This window comes from Anopheles ziemanni, chromosome 2, assembly GCF_943734765.1.
Source record: "Anopheles ziemanni chromosome 2, idAnoZiCoDA_A2_x.2, whole genome shotgun sequence".
Taxonomy (NCBI): Eukaryota; Metazoa; Arthropoda; class Insecta; order Diptera; family Culicidae; genus Anopheles; species Anopheles ziemanni.
The window spans coordinates 81,995,728-82,008,551 of record NC_080705.1 but is presented as its reverse complement, the minus strand read 5'-3'; positions in this window follow the sequence as shown (position 1 = coordinate 82,008,551).

Below are 12,824 nucleotides of genomic sequence, written 5' to 3'. Positions count from 1 at the left end.
CCATTTCCTAACCCTCCGATCCTCGTTTATTTCTCTTCCTTTTCCACACTCACACATATCGCCCACCCCCAGCTCGATGTCGATCCGGGTCAGTATTTGACCGGAATGGTTCCAGCTCCTAGCAAAGGTCGATGCGAAACGATGTGACAGCTCAACGAGCGGAAAGGACTGGCCCGAAACGGGTCCAACCGTCGGGCACGGAGCGTACCCGAATCATGGATGGAATAATAAGCAATTTGTATAATTGAAATGTTCCAAGTAATTAAAATTCATTAGCGTGGAAAATGGTGGACACATTTCAAAATCGGAGTCGCGAACGAACCAAACCTCCGTTCGAGCGCGCGGTGAAGAGTGATTTTACTTTTTTTCCCAAGCCTTACGTTTACGAGACGACTTTATTGTTATCGTTATTAAAATAAGCAGCCGACCGTCGAGAAGGTAAACGATTTTGCGAAAGGAGTTCGGTTCCACTCAACGGTCGGGGATAATTGCATGGTTCGATGCAAGCAAGCTAGCGCGTTTTGGCTTGGAAAAACATGGCCAAGGCAAAAACGAGGCGTCCACAACTCAAGACACCGAAAAACAGGACGACGAAAACAAGCTGAGCGTACGCACGCTGAGCGACCTCCCGCGAGCGCTTTTGTTTTTCGCCAAATGAGTGTTTGACGGCCCGTGAAAATAATTCACCCCAAAAATCTCCGCGCCATGGAGAACTCGGGCGGGCAATATGGTTTCCGGGAAAGGAAAGGGACAGGAAAAAATGGCAACCGGAGAAAAACTGAAACACCGAATCAGTGATCTACAGTTTGCCGATGGGAGAATTGTGGCAATTGAATTTAGCTGCCATGAATAATGTATCGCCATGCGATTTGGAGTTGTTGGGCAACTGAATAAATTGTAGCGGATGTTGCAGATCCGTGAAAGAGTTCTCCTTTCCAGGAACTCGGAGGCGCAACAATAACGAAGGAAAAAGGGGGAGCTGGTTTATCCACGAGAAGGTTAATGAAATGTACACCAAGTAATTATGAGCTAATGGGTTGATGTCAATTAAAGTAGCTCAACGCTAGAAAGTCTAACATGAATGATCTCGCACTATCCGTTTTCCGAGGATCATAACGTTGTGTTGTTAAAAGGGTTTTGTTGTACAATCAAATTCATATATTCATAATTACTTCACAATTTTACTGAAAGAATCCTTTTTGTCACAAACACAAACTTTCTTTGATTATCTAAGGAATACAAGAGGTACAATTGTTATCATATTTGCTTTGGTGATAATATATTTTTTGTTTTACTTACAAAATATTTATAAAAGATAATTTTGGGCTGACATACGCAGCATCCAAACCAACATACGCGTTTCTCGGATGAAAATTATCCTTGTGATTCAAATTTTCATGAATCAAAATCGGTTAATACTATTGTACAATGTGCTTGAATTGATGTGGGGGTCCGCGACAACCGAGCGGTAGCGCCGGTTAGAAAATCGGCCCATGAGCGCCGGGGCTCAACAACTCGACGGCGTGGGTTCGAATCCCAACCGAGACCGGACCCTCCCCTGCACGAGAGGACTGACTATCCACGAACAACAGGGAAACAAGTCTCGTAAGCCCTTAACGGGGCAGGCATGACCAAGTGGTCGTTACGCCAAGAAGAAGAATGTGCTTGAAAGTGTGTTAAAAGTTGTTCAAATGCTCTTTTACAAAATCAATTTTAAATTACCAGCACATTACATCGACAACCAATCATCGGAAACAAAGACTGTCACTGAGCGAATATTATCTACCAGCGAATACAAGCAAACAAATGATCGCAAATATTTGTAACCTGTTTTAGTGCGTGTTTGAATTACAAAATCGCGCAAAAATTACATTGTAGAGTTTACTGCCCCGCGTGCACCACGCTTCATGAGCGAATAAATGTTTACTAAACTCAAACATTCCTCGAATCGAATCGGAAATGCAAGCCGGATCGGAATCGGAAAATGCAAGCCGAACCAAACGCAACGCGTCCCGGCGTGTGAATGGCGGACACAGTTTCGAAGTGCACGTTGCGCAACGAACCATGGAAAGCAAAAAATTATCGACCTGCATGGTATGGACGCAGCCCCAAACCGAAACCATGATGGCGAGCAGAAACCCCAAACGGCGAAGAAAAGTTCTTTGTCAATCAAATGCGCGGCGGATGCGTGAACGAAGGAAATGATGTGATGCGCTGCATGCGTCATCCCATTTCCATCCATTTCCGATGCAGGCAGCACCTAGGGGGGAGGGAAGGGACCATGGTTCGACCGAATGCTGCTTAGCCCGGGAGTATACATTTTGATGCAAATGCGAAAAACCCTCCCACCCCACCGGACAGCTAGTAGGGAGCGAGGAAGTGACAGCGATTTCCGTTTCCATCCCAACCGGTTCGGATTCGTTCGGGTGATTGGAACAATGTTTACATTGTGTCATTGAAGTTTGCAGAATTCGGCAACGCTGCACATCGCGCCACTGCATCGGCCACATGCAAATAGTTCCGGTGGTTCGGTTGGACAGCAACTTGTGGCAAGCACTCAGGCACGTACTGGATGCAGATCGGGAAGAAATGAAAAAGACATTCCTGTCACTGGTTTACAATGTGATCTTATGTAAATTTTAATTAGAAATTGAAAGTTATAAATGCAGAACGCAATCAAAAATAATCCTCATTGGGTCGGTAATGTTAATACGAATATTTATAGACTGAAAGAAATTTAAACGATTTAATCAATCTGAATATGTCGATCTTAGCGTACTTCCAGTTTTTCAATTAACTGACTCAAAAGACTGACTATATTAAAACTCATCCTTATGAAATCATAAATCATGTCTCCGCCTGTCATCAGCACGATAAGAAACTGCTCGGCAAACAATGACTGTGTGTGGTGTGTTTGCCTCGACCCGACGGTTCTCAAGACAGTTCCACCACCGAGCTCCGAGGAAGTACCACATCAGGGCCCCTTCCACATTGCTGCCAAACGCAGCACCTTCACACAAACACACGTATTTATTTCTCCTTTCACACCTTACGTGCCACTTCAGCACAGACATGGTAGCTCTGGCAGGAACAGATCCGATAGATTAAAATTTATCTTTGACTGTTTCCAGGTATGCCGAGGGCTTTTTGTTTTGCGTTGGTTTTTTTCCTTACTTCTTCTTGCTAAAAAGGGTACAACACTGCAGTACCGCATTAAACTCGAACACCAGGTCGAGATGCATTTCGATAAATATTTCAAATGCCTCACTCGATTACACAGAGGTTCAAGAGGAAGGCGCCCACCATCAGGCTCCAAAGGATGAACCGATTGAAACGATAGTTTGTTTGTGCTGGTTTGTGCTCAGTAGAAAAAAAACGACCAAATGGTTTGAAAAGATGCTCCGACGTTCTTGTAGAATAGCGGGGTTTCCTTAAGGGAACTAAAAGGAAAAGGGATGTAGAAACGGTAAAGAACGATTCAGTCCGGATGAGAAAAGAGCAGCATCACCAGCAAAGTTGTGAATGCACTCCCCGTTTGAACGATGCTCAGGGCAGAAAGTGTACGCGCTGCGTCTTGCCCCGGCACGGAAGCGATGGAAGTAAACTGCTACACTGTCTCTACGCGTCCTTCCAAGAGCCCTCCTCCGGTGTCCCAAGTGTAATAAAAGAAGGAAAAATAATCCCGCACCACATCCTCCGATCCTAATCGGAGTACGGGCGGGGTTTGCATCTTTGAAAGAAACCGGACGATGTTTTGAAAAGTGTATCTTCATCGTTTACAGGAAATTTATTTGCCTTTCACTGTCAGGTGCACTTCTTTCACTCCATTGGCGCCGGGCCGCTGGCCCTGTCTCGGCTCGATAAAGTTGTTTATGCAATATTTGCTAATTGAAGCGTTACCGGGTACTGCTTGGCACGGACGCTTGGGGCTGTGTTTTTGCAGCCTAGGACTGATTTCTGCAACGGAAAGATCTTTTGTTTTTATGCCTTTCCAGCCTCAGAATTTCTAGTATTTTAAGCAAATTTACAGGATGACTCACAAGATGTAAATATAAAAACTAACAAATTTGTTCAAAGTGTAGAGTCCTTTGAAGCTAAAAATATGCTCCTGAATGTATGCAACATGAATGACATGGAAGTTATGATGAAACTATCGCTGAGATTGACTTTTGAGCAGCAATTCTGACTTCTCTACCCAATTAACTATACACGAATATAATGGCCTACAGCATTTAATACTAAACATTTGTTTTATAAACTCAATTTGAAGTTTAAATTCTACGGAACGGATTCCTAAATTTACTTTTTTAAATCCTTCAGTACACTGTTTCCACAAATAAAGTTTCGTGGAAAGTAAATATTATGATATTGTAAAGTATTTTTTTCTTTAATTTCTGCCCCTTCCGATGGCTGCATGGAATGATGGATCTTTCCAATCCATTAATCTGTATCAAAAATCACAGACACGATGAGACATAAATGGAGCTCGGAGAAACCATACCAATGAGAAGTTACCGGAACACCTTTCAATGCGTTTTATAACGTGAGACCCCGTTTGTTTCGCTTCCATTCCGTGTTCTGTTTACCCTCAATCGACCCACGCCATGGGACCGACAGATCAACCTGGCAACAAACCACAGTATCACACACAAACAACCGGTATGATACGATCGCATCGTGCCAGCTCCGAAGCCCAATTCATCCATCGGAAGATTTATGGAATAATTGGCACATGAATTAACATTTGCGCTCACCCTGTGTGCACTCCATGCACATTGTTTTTCCACGTTGTTTCGGGAAAACGTTACTTTTCCAGGCCAGGGTGCACGTGTGAAATATGGAATTCGATCGGTTGTGAGTGCTGCTCCAACCGGGGGGCAAGGGGCGGTGGCAAACGAACGAAAGAAAAATCCATTTATTAACGTAGTTATACATCATCCATTTATTTTATTAACCCTTTCAACTTGCTGTCCAGACACGCCCCGCATGGATTGCATGTTTTAAGATGGATGGTCCAAAACCCCAGCTGAATGTTAAAAGGACGTAGAGGAGAACAACCTGCCAGGCAAACCGTCCCGTGGGGTGCTCGAGCTTTTGACCTCGAACGGCTCGAATCAAAAGCCAGTTCGGTACGGCGCTGTTTTTCCCGTGACCGAACGCAAAAGCCGCCGTTTGCGAACTCGAACCATTAGAGCGGCTTGCGAGAGGAAAACGGTTATTGAATGACTTTATTACCATCTTACATGATTTATTGCCATGCGGTGCCAGTAGTGGCATAAACGCGAAAAATTGTGTATGGCAAACAAAAAAAAAAAACGATATTCGTTTGACAACGCTATCGTATGTGCTCGTGTAAATTAGAAACAAACATAAATATTTCATGACATCTGTGAAACATAGAGTGCACGTGGGTTTATGATGGGGTTACTAATGTAGTATGAAATGGTTGTAAAATGTGCCACACATAAATTAAGACCAACGCTTCGGGCAACCAAACATGTTGCCGAATTTGATGGTATTGACCACGTTTGCCATTTGTGGAAATTAAAATCGTTATTTATGACAACTTCCCATTGAATAACAGCGATACTCTATGGAATAGATCAATAATTGACCGCCAATGCAAAGCAGGGTTTTCTTCGCAGCATCGATAGTGGAGGCGCCTGGTTCTTTATAGCATTGGTTCTTTTTTTATAAACCATTTCCTTATTGGTTGCAACCTCTTTCACTGGTGTTGGTGTAATAAAATTGGATCCTGCTTGCATTTGTATATCAGTTTGTGACAACTTAACTACAGTTATCATATATTTTTATTTCATTAACTAATGGAGGCGCCTGGTGCTTTGTATTTTTTCTTGGTACACGCACAGTAGACAAAATCACGGTTAGTCCCGAAAACTGCAGCAAGTTTTGAGCAGCAAGCGCCCGTAAACAAAGCTAATAAAATGCATAAATAAGCTCATTATAGCCCTTTCGTTGCTCATAGGTGTTACTGTGACCTTATTGCATCGATTCTATTATTGATTAATATATTGCTATTGCTGGTAAACAAACTCAATATTTTCGGAATTATTAAATTGCATAAAAATTATAAAATCCAGTGTGCAATCAGTTTGTAAACAGTGGAAACTGCGTGTGATCTGTTTCAATTGAAATGGAGACGCCCGGTGTTTTGTATTTCCGGGTACACTAGCGCACGGATTGGTTCATGAATAAAATTAATTATTAATTGTTTTAACAACTTTTGGAAGGGGTTCGTACATGTCATGACTATTATTTAAAATAGTTGAATTTAACATTTTGCTGCCAGAACAATTGACGCTTTAATATCATTCTGCTGCCACAGCTTTTGCTTTGTTCAATTCACCTGTTCCCATCTTTGTTTTCGTGCTTTTTTTCTTTTTCCATTCGCGAAATAACAAAAACTACGTCTTATACTTACCATATTTTATTATTAAACACAGTAAATCATCAAAATGTATACCTTACAATATAAACGCGTTACAACCAAAACCGACTATGTTTGGTCAAAACATTGACAGAAATGGCATCACTCCAACATTATGTAATCGGCTGTCAATGAACATGTTTTTGGTCTTCATAGTAAATTCTCCGGACGACAAGCGATAAGCCACACAATAAGTACATATGAATCCTATCTTTGCAAATGAAACGGTTTAGGCCTTTATTGCGTTTCCTGCTTAGCTGAATCAAAGAACAGTTTATCCTTTTTTTTGTTTATAAACAGTTCGAAATATTTTCAACCCTTTTTGGAAAAGGATGAGTCTCCCAATGCTTTGCTTTTTTCTGCTTATTTTGTTAGAAAACTTAGGGGGAACCGTGGGCCCCCCTCATACCGCACCCCTAGGTTGATTGCGTTGCCGAAATAACGGTACACTCAACGGTTCAAATACTCGTAGGTCGATATTTATGAATTGATGTACCACCTATTGCATGTACTCAGTTACATCGTCGTTTATAAGGTCGAACGCCACGAACGGAAAAACGAAGGCCGGGGCCTCATTTACTCTTTTACCAAGATACGTTTGTATATACCTTCATCAGCAATAATGGAGGCGCCTGGTACTTTGTATTTTCAGTTAATTGGTCAATTTATTTATTTATTAATTTTTCAGAAGGAACGGCCTGGCCTTACTGCTAATTAGTCAATTCAATAATTTTAGATTTGTGGTGTATAATAGTTGTTAAAATATGCAACATATGTTAAATTATCAACAAGTGCTTTTTACGTATGAAGTATTGTTTAATTTTGGAGAACTAGTACCGATCCTTGCTTTGCACGAATATAATATCCTCGGTACTGTCTATCCGATGGAGCCTTGGGAGACTATCGGTTGCCTTACGTCGTTATTATCCTGTGTCGGCTACCGATATTGACGTTGTACTAACAATTATTTCCCACCACTCAATCCACCCACCGTTCAAGGGCCATTCATCAACGGCGCACAAGGGAGTGCTTTACAATTCCTCCAAGACATGCACACATACGAGCACACTCGCACACACTTGAGTGCAGCTGGCATTTATCACCAGCGACATTCGATTATGCTCGTCTCCGGCGAACAAAGCCGCCCGGGCGAGATTGTGCCCGTCGTGCGATCGCCGAAACAAAAGGACGAAGGCCCAAAGTCGTTAGAGTCCATCGGCATCGTGGCACCATTGCGGTCTTGGGAGGTCGAACGTCGCTTTACAGGGCACAGGATTTTTGTCCCGTCCGCATGCCAGCATCCCAAAGGGCCACGGCTGGACGTTTCCACCGGTTCTAGAAATCATCTCCTAAATCCTATTTAAACTTTGCTCGCTCAGCACTTCACACTGCGCTCCACATGTCATCGTGAGTTGTCCGTGCGTCCATCGGTCTGTACGGCAAAGGGTTTACTTACGGTAGGGCAATGAAATTCACACATACACACACACAAACACACACATGAATGACCTGTCAAGAACAGCTGCATTTCGATCGGTTCACGGTAGGAGGAATCCACACGGAGGGCATTACTCTTCGTTATCGTCACATCGAGGTACCTGCGCATTGCATGGCCCTGTCCAATCCACGCAGCCTCCCTTTGGGAGGTGTGAACGGTGGCGTCGATGATGGGCAGCCTCCGATGTGATCCGATACTCCCGACCAGTATGTTGTTCTGGTGCTCCTATTGGATTTGCATACGACCAAAATTTGACGGACTCGAAGTGCGAAGGGTAGGCGAGTAAGTACGCAACATTGCTGAGCCACTTTCCCGTAACCTTTGACCCTCAACGTAACCGTTACCCATGCTAGCCCCAACTATGAAACACACAGAGATAGAGAGAAACCTTACCTTTTGGGTGGAACGGAACAGTACCAACTGCCATTTTGTGTGCACAATGCCCGCATTTGATGCATGCTTTAGTTGATTATTTCGATGTCCATTCGAGGTCTCGGCCATATTTGGTGTCGTTACCTGAGCACTATACCTTTTTCATGCCACGCCCCGCGTTTACCAAGAGTTTGTAATTGAAAACTCAATAATGGAAGCACACAGAGAGCACACCCACGTAAGAACAGAACAAAACAAGTGTGAAAAACAACTCGGGTTTTGGGAACGATTAGAGCTGACCACTCTTTCATCAGAACGCATTTATCTAGGAAAGGTTTCTGTTAACAATGTGGCACTCAAGGAAAATATTTGACTGAAAATTTAAGAACATTACGTAACACAAAGCAAAGTTGTTATATATTTTCTAACCGCTAAAAGATATGAGGATTAGTTAACCTTCGACGAAACAGCTCTGGAGTGTAATTTATGATTCTGAAACTATGAAGGAGTGTCAAATTTGCTCGATGAAAGAAAACTTTGCTTGAATATCTCATATCCAGTGATTTTTGCATGTTTGACTTTTCCTACTTCATGGAAAGAAGAGTGAGCTTGAAGTTAAACCATGTTGCTAATACTCATGCCCAATCACAGAATAATTTCACCAAAAATGAACCTATTTGCGGGAATGGTCTATAGGTATGGTATGGTAACTAATAAAGTGTAAAGTGTAGTAAATTAGTGGAATTACCGACGAAATTTGTTTTCAACACTAACATGCATATAGCGGTTATTGTGATCGCTATGCTATTGTCGATTTTAATTCCTCAAAAACAACTGATTTTTTTATTCATATGAGGCTTTTCATAAAATCCGATATTCCACCAATACCGAGAACCAAATTGTCTAGCCCTCTTTTTAACAAGGTATGACTTCAAAATTAAAAAAAACATTCATATGCACAAACGGCTAAATTTTGGTATTTAAATTGATTATTATTTGACATAGTAACATTTTCCTCCATCCATCAATTTACTACCTCAGTATTATTCGAAAATTAAAATAAAATGAAGATCGAATTTGAGTTTTTTCAACCTTTATTTTTTCAACAAGAAACGAGAATTATTTCTCGTATTAATTGATTTCGTTTCAATCGTTATGCGACTTTTTTTTTGTATTTCACATTAGAAACAAATGGCTTATTGGCTTTCATTAGAAACAAAGCTTAGAATATGCTTACTTTTTTACTTTAGTCAACTTTACGAAACCGATTGCTGATTTCGCAAGCACTTGACAGTACTATCTCTTAAAGTAATTATTTATATTTTTGAACGTTGACATTTTGCAATCTCATCTAATTTCTTTATTTCTTCTAAAAACAATTAAAGGAGTACTGAGAATACAAGTTTTGCAATTCCAAGAAAATATTATTTAAGAATTAAAAGCTAGACATGATTTGAAGTATGCATAAGACTTCAGCTACAGAGCGAAAGAAGAAAAATAAAACTATCGCACGTTAGAAACGGTAGATTAATGCTATTACTTGCAATCGATACATCTTCCTAAAATCACCACCACCTTGGTGAGCTTTCACCGCTGCTGACCTACTCACCGTAATAACCAGACACCCAAAAGTCATCCGTTTTCCCGGCGCGCCCCGCGTGTATCCGAAAAAACAAATCAGTAAGTGGTTGCGATCTCGAAAGCCATAAATATGTTGTATTTTTCCATTTCTACTCCATATTCTTGCCACAAGAACCGTTCGACAAGCGGGGCAACCGATAGCCGTAAGCCATCGCCGGCAGCTAGAAAGTGTGGAATCTCAATTCCAACTTACTCGCTCGTTCGCTGGTTCGCCCAATTTGCTTTCCACGGCCCAACACTCCGACGCCCGGGTCGATTCCAGAACGGCTGCCAACAACTAGCGCTGGTGCTCTCGGAATTAATGTTTTATTTATGTACTGTGGTTTAAGAGATTTAGATTAATGAACTCTTCACTCGTTCGGCGGCTGCCGGTTGCTCACGGGATAAAAGCTTCACTTTTTCTCGACCACCCTTTGCTTGCTTCTCTTCCCTGCCTTCGGCTCTTCGGTCCTTGTACGATTGAAAGATTGGCCATCGCCATCGCGCACCATCGGTGTCTGGCAGGAACGCTGCGCCAAACGAGGATGGTGCAACTGGAAAAGAATGAGCCCTTCCATGTGCACGGTATTCACCAGTCAGGCTAAGGGTAACGGGGCTTTTAAGAGTGATCCACATACAAAGCCACACATACACAAACGCTTTTTCGCTTTCGCACTCTAGCGGGAAGAAAATCGCTGCCAGAGAAAAACAAGCACCATCCAACTGCTTAATTATTCACCTTTAGTAAAGTAAAGTTCTCGTGTTGCCTTGCCTGCCACGGGGCACTTACTGGGAGTGGGCAGGTTTTTGAGGTGGAGGGAGGAGGGGTAAGTTTTTAAAAATGTTTTCCACCAAACTTGCCACTAAAGAGGTCGGTAATGCCGCGGCCTTGAGAGGCGCCGGCACGAGCCGTTTATTTTGAAGTTTCCCATTTGAAGCAGCGTGCCGACTTTGGATCACTTTCCGCACGGAAGCGGTGGCTTAATTTTCTCAAGTAGTTTTAACTTCATCTTCATCTTTTTATCTTTTACCAGTGTAGTCTGATGAAAATGCGATGAATAATTAAAACAAAAACACCATTTCATTCGATGATTGCTGAATGGATTCGGATCACGAGTGGAATGGTTTCTCAAGAAGTCTAAAGTAGTCAATCGATGGCATGGATTAAGCATTCAACTGCCCTGCAACTACCTCACGGTGCTTCCTGTGCGCAACCGATGCTTCCGGTCGAAGAAACTGGCATTCTCACGAGCTTGGAAAAGTTGTAATCCAATCAATAATATCTAATTAAAGTGCACTCACCCCTTCGGACACCGAAGGGCCAGTGCATTTTCGTTCACAACCATTCGACCCGTGGCGTGCCCCATTAAAGCCGCATTTCCCAGACTACCCTTGGATCGAACGAGGCTACAGGTTCAGCGTACGGGAAAATCCAGTCCGAAGAAAAATGACATGGAAATGCTTTCGGGAGATACTTTTCCACCTTCGGTACTTTGGTTGGGAAAACGGGAAAAGGCGTGTGACGCGTGTGAATCTTGGTTCGTACAGCTTTGGTTCGCTGCCAGAGCGAGCCGCCTTCTTTCCACCGGGCGTCTTTTTGCTTTTCTTCTATCTTTGCCAAATGCCAAACTTTCACTTGAAATAAACGAACCTTGAAAAACTCGTTTCACTTCGCACCTGTTTCTTGGAGGCGAATGGCATCGTAACGACCTTTGTAACAGAGTTACTCGAAAGGAAAAAAAAACAAACCCACACATACACTCACACAAACACAAACATGGCACAAGGCACAAGTGGTTTGCTTCCCCACGGCTCCGCCTTTGCATTCAATTTTCCGATCCCGGTTTCATTGTTCCGAACAGATTTGTTTTTTGATTTTACGCTGGGTTTTTTGTAGTTTTTCTTGTTGCGTACATTCGATGCATCTCTCGATGGTGGGGCTGGTGCTTGCAAAATGATGGTCGTCGTTTTCCCCTCCTTCCTCTTTACATGACTGCTGCCAATGGATTTGAATAAAAAATGGAACAGAAAGCAACGAAAACAAAATCACTGTATGATTTCGATTTAATCCAACCTCGTTATCTGACACACTATTTCCTTATTTTGTATTCCTCGGTGTTGAAATGATATTTTGAATCGTTTATTTAAATTTAATCTCCACTTGTTTGCCCCGTCCTTCAACCTACCAACGAGTGTGTAGCGTTTCGTTCCATCAATTCGGATGACCTACAGATAAAAAACACACAAATTCTCAAACTGCAAGTTCGGTAAAAAAACGCACAAACAGAACATGATTATTTTATTATGTCAAATATATTTCTAAATATCTGCAATCATTCTTGCATGGTAAGTTATGGCTGCTGACCCCTCCTGCCAAATGTCTTTTTAGTGCTTGAGCTAATTAGACAAAAAACTGTTAACATAACAAATAACCTAACAATACCGCGCAATCAGCTAGTACTTACACCCTCGGGTACAAGTTATGACATTCCCTTTATTTTATGGTCATCTTATGGTTTGTTTTCTTTTGTTTCACTTTCAATTCCGATGGTCCACTCGGCATTGCACCATGCTACTTGTTGCGCGCTGTATTTAAATCATTTGGGGCTTAAAATATTTACACATTCCACAATTTAGCGCCACGTTTTCTTTGCATTTCCATTTCGGTTGAAAAACAATTATTTTTTTACTTTCTTTCTATTTTGCTGCAGCTTGAGCTCCTCCTCCATAACGCTATGCTGCGATCAATTGACCGCCGAATAAGTGCTCTTACGCTAAAGTGTTTTGCCGTTTTTGCTCTGCTATAGTTAACAAACTCGCCATGAGTTAAGCCATGTCGCTATAATACAACGTTCGCCTACGGGTTTTGGTTTTGCTTTCTTATTT